We start from the raw sequence: 6,000 nt of genomic DNA, 5'->3' as shown, positions 1-6,000 counted from the left end.
CAGTCTTGCCCTTCTCCTTCCTTATTCTCAGACACTCCCAGAGGATCTCATACCCTACCCCACCCTCCCCGCCATGGCTCCCAGAATACCTAGCTTCTAGCCCAGGCCTCTCTACTGGGCTCTAGACACACCACCTCCCCTCAGATGTCTCACGGTCAACGTGGAGCAGAGGGTTAAGAACGCAGACTCTGAAAACCACATCATGGCTCTTATAATAGCTATGATGATAATTTTCAATCACTCTGCCTCATTTCTCAGCTGGAAATTGAGATGATAACTGCACCCTTCTCAAACAGTTAGTGTGAGTTTAAATGAAATAATTCATAGAAAGCTCCTAGATCAGTCCCCAGCACCTATTATTTTATTTCTCTTCTTTACCTTCCCTCCCCTCTAGCCCGCCCCTGCTGGGTCTCCCCAGTCCTGAGGAATGGCTCCATGGTGACCCGGTCTTCCTGGACTCTGTCTGTGCTTCTCCTGTATCTGGTCGCCTCCAGGACCCAGTGACTCCCCTCGCCTCCATTCCTGCTGCCATTATGTTAGCTTAGGACCTTTTATTTCTCTTTTCCATCGCTCAGGCTGCCCAGTGACACTTCTTATCCCCCATGTCCCTTCTTCCAGTCCAGCTGCTTCATGACACAACCACCAAATCCGATCATCCGATCACCCCAAAGAAGCATCTAGTTGCTGCCTGTCAGCTACAGGACCAAGCCCACCCTCTAAGGTGCACATGGCCTGCCAACGTCTGGCCTTCACCTGCCTTTCTGGCTGCCTTTCACCACATGTTCCCATGGAGCAGCCATGCCAAACCACAGCCCACGCTTCCACCATCCACGGCCCGTTTATGCGGTTCCTTCTTCCTGGAACACCTTCCCTACACCCTTCCTCATCTGCTAAATGCCTGCCTTTCCTTCCAGACAGTAATAAATACATTTCTAGGACCTAATAGCTGGCATGGTTCTAAACATGCTTTATGTGTATTAGTTCACTTAATCTTTTCAACAGCCTTATGGAGTAGGTACCATTTACAGAAGGAGGAAACTGAGGCACAGAGAGGTTGATAAGTTGACCAAGCCCATAGAACTGGTAGCTGGCAGAGCCTGGGTACAAACTGACTCAGCCAACTCTAGAACATGTGTCTGACCACATGCTTCATGACCCTCATGGGCATTGACCTCCCAGAGAAGCCCCCGCCTCTCCAGGCCTTGTTTGGTGCTCCCTCTTCTGGGCTGATGACTACTGTACTTTGTCACACCTTGGTCACATTGCTTTCTCCTTTGGACCTCTGGAGAGAGAGGACCATGTTCTATTTGTTTCCATATCCCAATTGCCTGTAGTGCCAAGTGGGTGCCCATACATATTTATTAAATGAAATGAAAGAACCCTGAACGAAGTGTTATCTGTAGGGATACCTTCTTGTTTCCACCAACCTTTGGCCCTCTATTTCCAAGACTTACCTGCGACTTGCCTCCCCCAAGAAGCCTCGCTCCCCCTCTCCCTCTCCTTTGGCTTGAAGCCTTCTTCGCCCTTGTCCAGGACTGTGTGTATGGTCAGCTCTTGGTTAGATCTGCTGGCTGCAGAAGAGCCACAAGAACCGGGGAAAAACTCCGGTTCTGTTTGGTTTGGGAAGAAGAGGCTTGGTAGTTTGGGGTCAGATCACGCCTAGCTGACAGGACAGAAGAGTGAAGAAGGGTGTGTGGGGTTGAGGGCAGGAGACAGACCAGCAGTGGGTTCTGTTCGGATGACCCTCTGCCACCACAGCCACCCCAACTCAAATGAAAGAAAGAGTAACAGGGAATACAAATGCAGAACCAGGGGCCATCCTGCCCCTACACAACTATAATTAAGGAATCTGACAGAGGGAAGGAAATGTCTTTCCCTAAAAGTAGTCATACTGAAGCCAAAACTGTGAATTGGGTCAGGCAGGGCATTTTGAGGCTGATTCAAAGTTCTCTCAGTCTAACAGCTGTGTTTCAGGGGCACTGATGGGAGCAGTGGGGCAATAGGGCCACCACTGAACAGGATCTTTCTTTGTGCCAGGCACTGAGCTGGACACCCCATGTACTTCATCCCACACAGTCCTCACTGAGACTCTAGGAGCTGGGGGTCATGTTCTTTGTGCAGAGGAAACTAAGGAACCATGTTGCCCACTCCCAAGTGTCTGTCTCTAAGGCCAGTCACTCGAGATTTGGACACATCTTTTCCTTACAGGCTGTCCTTCAGCTCCCGGAAGGAACTAAGTCTGTGGGCCTTCGTGGCGTGGGCTCCTTCCTCCAGGAAGCCTCCCCTCTTTAAATGTGTGTTGTCTCCAGGTGCTTCCTGCAGCCTCTACCCCACACTTCCTGAGGAAGCTGAAGCTCAGAGAAGGTTTGGAATATTCTGTCAGCCACCCAGAGAGAACCATTTTGGTATGGATGTGTCAAAATGGCCCTGTCCAAATGTAAAATCACTGGTTATTTTTTTTTTAAGTCCCCAAGTGATGTGTCCCATAGGCCTCCTTCAGTCACTGACCGCACATTAGTCCCCATGCCCAATCCCTGACTTCCTCTCCTCCCTCAGCCCCCACTTGATCCTCAGATCTCAGATGATCAGGTTGGGGGCAGGGAGAGAATAAAGATTTACACGTTAAAATTTTGTGACTTTTTAAAAGCAAAATGTTTAGTGTATGTGTGTGGCTGTGTTGGTTTTAGGTGGCCTTAAAATGTCCCCAAATGGGCCCTCTTCCAGAGTGTCGAAGCTTGGGGATTTCCCTGGGAAGTGCCCCTCCAGAGGGTGGGGCTCCCGGTCACAACAGCCTCCGATAGGCCTGGCCACAGTTTGTCTGTAAAATCTGAGTTCCCTGCCCCTGAGACCTGCTGGCTCCCTTCTTGACAACAAGAGGGGTGCTAAGAATCCTACAGGACACAGAGCTGGGCTCTGTGCACACAGGGCAGGCTACCCCTGGGGCCCAAGTGGGGACCTTAGTGAATTTAGCCAATTCTGGTGGTGGCCATGGGGCCTGGAGGGAAGGTATTTAGCTAGGCGAGTGTGGGGTTTGGACCCAGGCCGACTGAGCTCCAGCTTTGCCACTTACCACATGGGTGACCTTGGACTGGCCCCTTAACTGCTCTGAGGCTCATGTCCTCATTCATCGTAAAGGGGGAAAATGGTGCTTTAGCCATAAGTTTGCCGCGAGGGTTAAATACTGATATGTCGTAGCTGTTTGCCCTTCAGTTCTCATAATTCCATTAGCCTGTGTGCTGTCCACGCTTTCCCTCACCATTGGCCCGCGAACATAGCAGAGTAGTAACAGACTCTTATTCCTGAAGGACTTCAAGAACAGTGGCTGCCTGGGGGTGGGGGTGAAGGAGAGAGGGAATGTAAAGGGAAGGATGAGACTTGGCAGATGGTGGGAATGTTCACTGTTTTTGTGGTGATGCTTTGGTAGGTGTATGTCAAGGCTGGTCAGTCTGTGTACTTTGAGTACGTGCACTTTTTTTGAGAGAGAAGGTAAGCATGTGTTTGTGGGAGAGGAGCAGAGGGAGAGAGAGAGAATCTTAAGCAGGTTCCATGCTCGGCACGGAGCCCAACGCAGGGCTCGATCCCATGACTGTGAGGTTATGATGTGAACTGAAATCAGAAGTCAGTCGCTCAACTGACTGAGCCACCCACGCGTCTGGCATTTGTGCACTTCAATTATACCACAATAAATTTGGGGAGAAAATTTAAAAGATGTGTTTCAAATGGGCACAAAGGACAAAAATGTGCTTTAATGCTACATTTGAATTTCATTAAACTACAACGGAACGTTAAAAGCAGCTTTGGTGCACCTGGGTGGCTCAACTGGTTAAGCGCTGACTCTTGATTTCGGTTCAGGCCATGATCTCACGGTTTGTGGGTTTGAGCCTTGCGTCGGGCTCTGTGCTGACCGTGCGGAGCCTGCTTGGGATTCTGTCTCTCCTTCTCTTTGCCCCTCCCAAGCTCTATTCCTCTCAAAAACAAACAAACAAAACAAACAAACCCAACAAAACGGCTTTGTCTGTGGCCTATCACTAGGTGGTCTCACTAGACCATCACAGTTTGTCTGTGAGCTAGGCCAGAATGTGCTGTACCTCATTCTGCCAGGATCACGTTTACGGTGATATTCCTCATGCCCAGCCCAGAGTCTAGTGCCCAGGAGGTATGCAAAAAGATTGATGGGTTATTGAATGAAAATATGAACAGATGGATGTGGAAATGAAGCCCCTGGACTTGCAGCCAGCTCTTCTCTATCAAGCCTGCTTTGGAGCCGGAGAATGTTGTCAATGGTTCCCTCCTATTCCCCCTAAACTCTGGTCTGTCCAGGATGCCATGCCAGACCCTTGGTGTTGGTCTCCCTACCACCCTGTCGCCTGCACCCTCCCCCAGAGCACCTGCTTTTCCTGCACACGTTTCCTGGGGCCTTAGCTGCTGTCTGATGGTTGCATCTGCACACAGGTGGAAGAGTGATGGTGCGTGGGTGTTTAACTCCCAGATCATGTATTTCCATTTTGGAGGAATGCAGACCGTGGCTGCTTCAGTTTCCTCGTGGGCATAATGGGGGGTTGGGACCTGATGGCCTTTGAAACCTGGTCCTTCTCTGGCACCCAGGTGCTATCATCCTGGACACCATTGTTTTCTCTTTGGATTGACGTATTTACCTGCTGACATGATACAAAATTCAAAAGGTAGAATAGTGGCTCTGCCTCCTAGTGCCTGGCCATAGAGGTGACCATCACTGCTGGGTCCTCAGGTGTCCCTCCAGGGACATTTCAGTATACAGAAACCTAGAATAAAGCTTGAGGACTTGGGCCACACTGGGTCAACATTTGTTTGTTTTGACACTGGAATGCTATCGTTGAGATGCCCCATCATTTATTCAACACCCTCCCCCCAGCTTAAAAATAGTGCTGCAATGCATATCCTTATATGTGCATCTCTGTGCACATGCACAAATATAACTACGAAAATCCTAGAAGTAGAATTGCTGGATCAAAAGATATATATGGCATTTCGGTTTGTATAGATATGACCAAATTTCCATTCAATGATATTTACAATTTATACTTCCACCTACAATATAAAGCGCCCATCTGCCCACAAACCAGCACCAATAATATTTATCAAATCATGAAGTGTATGGTAGATGAGTTTTCCCAGAGTGGAACATGCCTATATAACTACCTTCTAGGTTAGAAGTCGCATATTGACAGCATTTCAGAGCCCCCTCCCCATGCTTTTTTGTCACTACTCACTATTCTGCCCAAGGGTAATCAATATCTGACTTATTGCTTTTTTGAGAGAGAAAGTGCACGTGCAAGTGGGGGAGGGCCGAAGGGAGAGGGAAAGAGAATCTTGAACAGGTTCCATGCCCAGCAGGGAGCCCGACTTGGGACTGGATCTATGATTGTAAAATCAATAGTCTGAGGCTTAACCAACTGAGCTACCCAGGTGCCCCAATATCTTAAAATTTATTTTTCATGTTTATTTTCGAGAGAGAGAGAGAGACAGACAGAGTGGGGTGAGCTGGGGCAGAGTGGGGTGAGCAGGGGAGGAGCAGAGAGAGGGAGACACAGAACCCAAAGCAGGCTCCAGGCTCTGAGCTGTCAGCACAGAGCCCGATGTGGGGCTCGAACTCACAAACTGTGAGATCATGACCTGAGCCGAAGTCATACACTTAACCAACTGAGCCACCCAGGTGCCCCTTAATATCTGACTTTTTTAATACCATACGTTAGTTTTGCCTGTACTAAACTTTTACGTGGGATTATACAGTTTGTAACCTATTGCTTCTGGTTTCTCACACTCAGCATTTATGAAACTCATCTGCCTTCTTGTGTGTGGCAGCACTCATCCATTTTCATTGCTGTTGCATATTCCATTTAAAAAAATATAGCTTGACTTAATTTGTCCATTCTGCTGGTGACAGACATTTGGGTGGATTTTAGTCTGGGGCCATTGAGAATAATGCTGTTACGTATGTTCGTGTGCCTGTCTTGCAGGACA

The sequence above is a fragment of the Leopardus geoffroyi genome, chromosome A3, assembly GCF_018350155.1.
Source record: "Leopardus geoffroyi isolate Oge1 chromosome A3, O.geoffroyi_Oge1_pat1.0, whole genome shotgun sequence".
In the NCBI taxonomy this organism is placed as follows: Eukaryota; Metazoa; Chordata; class Mammalia; order Carnivora; family Felidae; genus Leopardus; species Leopardus geoffroyi.
The sequence above is the reverse complement of the archived record's forward strand: the minus strand, read 5'-3'. Positions refer to the sequence as shown.